Source organism: Seriola dumerili, unplaced genomic scaffold, assembly GCF_002260705.1.
Source record: "Seriola dumerili isolate Sdu_G_001 unplaced genomic scaffold, Sdu_1.0 BDQW01000057.1, whole genome shotgun sequence".
NCBI lineage: Eukaryota > Metazoa > Chordata > Actinopteri > Carangiformes > Carangidae > Seriola > Seriola dumerili.
The window spans coordinates 466,575-473,128 of record NW_019174312.1 but is presented as its reverse complement, the minus strand read 5'-3'; the positions used below and the strand labels follow the sequence as shown (position 1 = coordinate 473,128).

The 6,554-nt window shown below is 40.3% G+C and overlaps 1 long non-coding RNA gene and 1 other non-coding gene across 2 annotated transcripts; both read right to left on the bottom strand.

Annotated features, from left to right (window-relative positions):
* trnaa-ugc lies at window positions 1-72 on the bottom strand. The gene has a single exon. It is a non-coding gene; the product is annotated as a tRNA-Ala (tRNA).
* Window positions 73-655: 583 nt separating this feature from the next.
* LOC111219321 lies at window positions 656-3,807 on the bottom strand. Its single transcript, XR_002665014.1, has 3 exons — window positions 3,087-3,807; window positions 2,680-2,856; window positions 656-913 (listed from the first exon to the last, which is right to left on the bottom strand). It is a non-coding gene; the product is annotated as an uncharacterized LOC111219321 (long non-coding RNA).
* Window positions 3,808-6,554: the final 2,747 nt, after the last annotated feature.

Genomic DNA, 6,554 nt, shown 5'->3' with positions numbered 1-6,554 from the left:
TGGAGATGCCGGGGATTGAACCCGGGGCCTCATACATGCAAAGCATGCGCTCTACCACTGAGCTACATCCCCTTGTGGTGTGTTGGATCTCTGCAGTTTATATGAACGTGACTACGCACGGTAGTGTCATGGGATTTCTTTCCTGTAGGGGGAGACGACTGTTGAGCGGGATATTTATGTTCTGACTGGGGTCAAGTTATATAACTTCGGGTCACAGCTTCTGCCTGGTTTCAACCCTTGACCCTGCTCCGTGTACCACATCTTTTTTCAGTGTGTGTATGTGAGTGAAGGAGTGACCTTTTTTGAATGGGTTAAAAAAGTCCCAAAGTGCTGAAGCTCCAGAGACTCTGAGCTGTTTTTAGTGCTTGTTTGTAAACAGAGGATCTGTATTGACGTCAGGATGGATGAATGGAAAAAAAAGTGTTGCACCGTTTTCTTTAATTGAATCCTTGTCCTGTGCTATTTTTAGACTGCAGGTCATGTTTTGGTTTTAATAAGGGAATACATCTGAGCAAAGGGCTCTCTTCCCACGCTAACTGTAAAGAAATTACATGTGATGGGGAAGAAGAGAAATTTCATCTAAACAAACACCTGTTACACAGTGTTTCTGAGACAAACTCAGTCAGACACAAGTGGCTGAAATCCAGTGCTTTCTTATCATCAGAGGTACCCTAATCCTTTGGGGAATTTAAAATAGCTCCCTCGTTAAGTTTCATAATATCCTCCAGGGGAGCGTGAATGAGGGGCTGTCGCCCCCCACCCCACCCCCCCTCTGGAGAGCACAGCCTGTCCTCACTCATGCTGTGTTTATCAGCACATGCTTGCCAAGGACACCACTTCCAGACCCTGTTTGCTTTAGCCTTGTAGGGACAGACCCATGGGATGCACGCATGGCATGAGGGCTTCAGGAGAGCTGTAGAGGAGAGAAGGAAGGAAAGAAGGAAAGGGGAGAAAGGTTGAGAGACTATACAACACCTCCCCATCCTCTCCTCCCCTGCTGCATCAAATGCACGGGCCTGCAGAGGTGTCCCTCAGGAGGAGGGAGGGACACCAGTTGATATCAGTGCTGTTTTTACTGTGTGAATTTGGACTGGTGACAGGGAGCCACCATGTTGAGTCTGTGCTGAGTAAGGAATAGTAGACAAGTGTTGCATGTGTGGTAGGTTATCTGAGGACTGTAGAGTGCTGTGGAGGGCAGCATGTACAGACCAGACCAACTGTATGCAATATGAGATGCAAAAAGAAATTCTTTATCCAAGGCCTTAGACCTCCGGACATTACAGTGGACAGTACCAAAAGGGACTGGCAATGGGAGAAATAAGTTAACAAATTAAAGAAAATGGCACTTTTTATGAACTTTACGTGAATCCTTGTTTCATATTAAACCTAGGTTTGGACTTTTTTTGCTTTTTTTGCTCCTGTGGTATAAATACAGTGCACACAGATGTCTCTCACCAGTAGTTGAAAAAGTATTCAGACCCTTTACTCAAGTAAAATTACTAATACCACAATATTCATACTCAATTTCAGATTAAAAGAATTTCATTCAAAAAAATATTTATGTTAAAGACCAGAAATATTATCAGTACGTAGGCAGAAAAATTGTTTTGATGGGAGATTAATTTGCTCTTGTTTGAGTAATTGATTGATTGACTACTTGTTTCGGCGCTATTTATGAACTTGTATGTTTTGTATGTAAAATTTCTAATGTAATTAGTAACTAACTGAAGTAAGAAAAGTCAAATATTTTCCCTTTAAATGTTGTGGAAATATAACATCAAAGAGATACTCAAGCAAAGTACAAATAGTACATCGTAATGAGTAATTGTAATTTGTCACTTTCCACCACTGTCTCTCTCTCTCTCTCACACACACACACACACACACACACACACACACACACACACACACACACACACACTGCATATAAACACATTTGGACCAAATATCAAAGGGTTGGAGCATTAAAGGATCATATTTGGCAACACCAGCTGGAATCAACTATTGAACTTTCTACAGATGTTTTTCCGTATTCCCCTGTGAGAGATTTACATAAATCTTGATATTTTGCATGTTCTCCATTGCCACTGTCTTTTACATAAGATATCAAAGTGTGAATTTTGTAGATTTTGATGTAGATGCAGATAGAGATCCCTTAACCTGTTTAAATGGAATAATTTGACATTTTGGGAAATAATCTTTTAAGTTATTTTTTTATGTTACAAAAATGCCAAATTTTTCATTTCAGTGTCTTGATGTGGTAACTTGCTGCTTTTCCTTTAAATAATTACATTAATCTTGAAGTTTAGACTACTGGTTGGACAAAACAAGCCCTGTGGAGGTTTCACTTTGAGCTCTGGGTAATTGTGATGGCTTTTCTCACTATTCTCTGAGTTTTTACAAACCAAATAAGCAACTGATTTATCAACAAAATAGTCAGGAGATTAATATATAATGAAAATACTCACTATTTTCAGTAAATTCTGCTTACACATTAATGCATGAGTAATAATAATCAAATCATAATGAATAAAGGTTACATGGGCCACTTCCTTTTCTTATTTTCATAGTTTATGCACAGATTTGAGACTGATATCATTATTCTCAACTGGCTTTGCAAAAAAGCAAGTAAGTGTATTTCCCAAAATATAAAATTATTCCTTTAAATGATTATCCTACTTCTCCTGATGTGCAGAGATCTGCAACTTGGACAGTCCCACTGTGTCGTATGCAGGTCATTTACACTGCTGCTGGCAGCACTGTAGTGGTAACACAGGGAGCAAAGTCTGGCCCAGTATCTTCTGGGGCTGCCGCCTTATCATCTGCCAGCAGCCAGCCGTGCAGTGGCAGAGAGGCCTGAGAGGAGAGAGGCACCAAAAGTGAAAGCTACATAGGAAGGTGGAGTCAAACGACCCAAAAAAAGATGGTCTTTTGGTTCAAAATCAATAAAAAAAATAAGTGACGCACATTTGACACTGTTTTGAAGTTCATGGGCTTTAAATGTGATTTGTTGTATTTCATCAACTAAATTATGCTAGTTGGCTGACATGACATGAATCCCAAAGGAGGGAGATGAGTTGACATACCTTTACTATGTTTTTCCTTTCCGTGTTTTCAGTTTTTCTCTAGATGCAGTTCTTCTTGTCTGATGATGAAATACAGAAACTCAAGTAAACAATGAGTATTAATGTTGTCGCCTACACACACCATGTCCCATCAGGACCTGTTTTGTCTCCCCTCAAGGACGGGCTGAGCTCTCAAATGGCCTCTCACGAACAGGCGTCAACACACACCACAACATGCTGGACTTCTGAGTCAACCTGGCCATCGCCACACCTTGGTCTTTTAACCACAACAAACAAACAAACAAAATAGCAGTGTTCACAACGCAAGGCTTGATTGGTTGAAAGCCCTCTGCATTTTACGCACATGCCGGAGTTAGCAGTGTCAGCCGGGGCAAGGACAGGCATGCTGTTAAACAAGAGCTTCATGTCACATTCATGAACGTGGACACACACAGGGAGAGGGAGAGGGAGAAACTGCTGTGACCTCTCACCTATTTCTCCAACCGGCTTTGGAAACTACAGGAATCCTGTGAAGCCAGGCAACTTCAGTGAAAGATCTGGCATGGTAAGAAGAAAATGAAGAAGCAGACAATGGAAAAACTATAACTTCTTTCTAGTCCTTGAGCAGTGGCATTCAAGCCCCAATTATTTGTGAATGATGTGGTCGGGATCACATCCATTAAAAGATGTCTTGACTTGTATTTATTGTACATGATTGGTTGCTGACATGGAAATACATGCTACAAAGACACGATCTAACAAGTTCTGTCAGGCCTGTGACTTCTTCTGATTAGTTTCAGAGCACAAACATTAACACAAGCGCAGATGCACAAACTGTTCTTGCTAAATGTTTGTGTTCACCATGTTACCAGGGTTTGGATATCATCATCACTGCAGGGTGAATGTGTGTGCTTATGTGTGTCCTGTCTGCTATGGTCGTGCTGGTGTGTCGTGCTGTGTGTGTTGTGTGTTCGCTCGTGTGTGTGCTTGTGTGGTGCCGTCGCGTCTGTGTCAGTTGCGTGTGTGTGCTGTGTGCGTGTTGTTTCGACTGTGTGTGTCACACGCGCTGATTTGTGTTGTGTGTGTGTGTGCTCGTCGTTGTTGTGTCTGCGGTCGAGCTAGTCCCTAGCACCTGGTAACTGTATAGGCCGAAACCTTATCATCCTGCCTTTAGAAAGCTCATACTGTGCTGGACTCTTGCTGTCGTCTCGTCTCTCGTCAGTGTGGTAATAACAGGACAAAGTCTAGCAGGAAAGAGTAGATTAAAAAGAAATGTGTATGAGACACAACCCTGTTAGGAGTGGTTCATTTGTTTTCGTCTGACATGCCAAGACATCCAGACCCACAGCAGGGCCTGGTTACTCACTTGCACATTCACGTGTTATAAAACATATGATGACATAAACTGATTGCGATGAACAAAACATTTCAGGTTCACAGTCAAATGCCTCAGTATGCTGCACACAAAGAGTCTCTGTTAATCCCAATGAGGAACTGTACTTTAATGAAAGTTCCAGGTAGTAAAAAGCAGACATTAGACCTTACTGTAGACACTCTGTTATCGCTATAAATAAAATCTACAAATAAATTGTTCCTTCTGTCAGAAGGTACAAAGAGCATGTCAGAAAAAAACGTAGAAAATATCTTATATGACGAGGTAAATATATAATCAAGTTTTTGAAGATTGAATTTAGTTCTTATTTAGGAGATGCATTATGATCTCAAACCTGGTGTGACTACCATCACATGTTAAATAATGTAAGCTTTATTGAAAGCATTTTTCCTGTAACAATTATAAACAAACACACATACAGATTTCTTTCATTTAATAGGCTAAACTACAGGATAACGGTTGTAAAAAATAAATATGAGTGATATCATCATGATGGCTGAGTTTCAATTGACAGGGAGGACATACTGTAGGAATCCTAAACCCACAGGGTCATGTGCACGGACTGTCTGGGTGATCTGTCCACTTTTTTGCAGACTGGTGCAGATCAATGATCTTGAAAACCAGTCAGTCTAGCCAGATTTTTGATGATAATTAGACTATTAATAGTGCAGTATGTTCCTTCTTTACTAAAGGAATTCTCTGTTCTACAAAAAGGAATGTTGGCACGTGGGTACATACACATATGCATGTGTGGACATTTTATTTTTTCCAATCATTTGTAAACTCTTCTGATCTTCCTATCTATTTGTGATTGTTATTTGCCTTCTTTGTATTCTGTTAAATGGATTTTTGTTTGTTTGTTTGTTTGTTTGTTTGTTTGTGGGAAGTTATGAGCATGTGTCTTGATCTATCCTGTCATATCTGTTTTATTCTGCTTTTCAGTTTTATGTTGCTGTATTATAAGTTGCAAATAAGATAAGATAAACACAAGCAGGCTGTGAGAATAGGCTACACCACTCTTGAGGATTATGTGTAATATTCTGTAGACTTCAGAGAAACACAACACAGGATGATCTTTCACCTAGAGAAACACACACACACTCAAAGCACAATCTGCAATAATAAAAGGCAGTGGGTATTCTTAAAGCTCTATTGACTGCACAGTGCAAAAGTGACCAGCAGGGTTTTTTTTTTAAAACTCTCCACAGCTCATTGGTTACTCAAATGCTGCATTCAGAGAAAGCCAATCTGATTGGCTTGTACAGTTTGAGTGGCACTGTGGAGTGAAAAGAGGGATGTTGAGGGGGAGGGTAAAGAGGTCTATTTACAAATGAAATTTAAAGTAACATCTCCAGCATCACTGAACAAGGAAACCTCTTCTACTTTGTGAACTGATACTATTTAAACATTTGAATATTTAAGGTCGGCATCAGTAGTTGTTCCAGTAAATTATACATTTTATGACCTTATCACCAGAGGAGAATATGCAAAAGATGTTAGGTTGTCTCTGACATGTTTGGCAATATTCAGCACCGGTTTGAAAATATAAACAGATAAAAAATAAATGAAAATAAAAAATAAAATAAAAATTATGCAGTTTTAGCTTTTCAAATAAAAATCCACAGAGAAACATTTATACAACGGAAACATAAACATGCTCTGTCTGTGGTCCAAAGTCTGTCAGTAGGTGATGTAACAGGTCAGTTGCAAAAGTTTCATCTCTGTGCTCTTCTGTCTGTATCGGAATTTATTTCACTTAGCACGAAGTTGACAATTTAATAATTTTGTTGTCAACAGATCTTCATCTTTTCTTGCTGTAGAAGGCCTGTATTTGGAGCTATGTGAGCACAGACCTGGGATCAGTTTACCATCCCCCAGCTCTGACTTTACATAGCAGGGATGGTGAGAGTCGAAGCTGATCACGGATCAGTCTCAAGTCACAATTTCCATCTGGGTGCAGGTTGACAGCGCCTCTCGCCCTGCCCCCACCCTGTTACCTAGAAGCCCAGCTTGTGGCTTGTGTAAAATTCTGATTGGCCGGTTTGTTTGGTGTGGGCAGGACAGGGGGCAGGGCCGGGAGTATTGTGATCTCACAA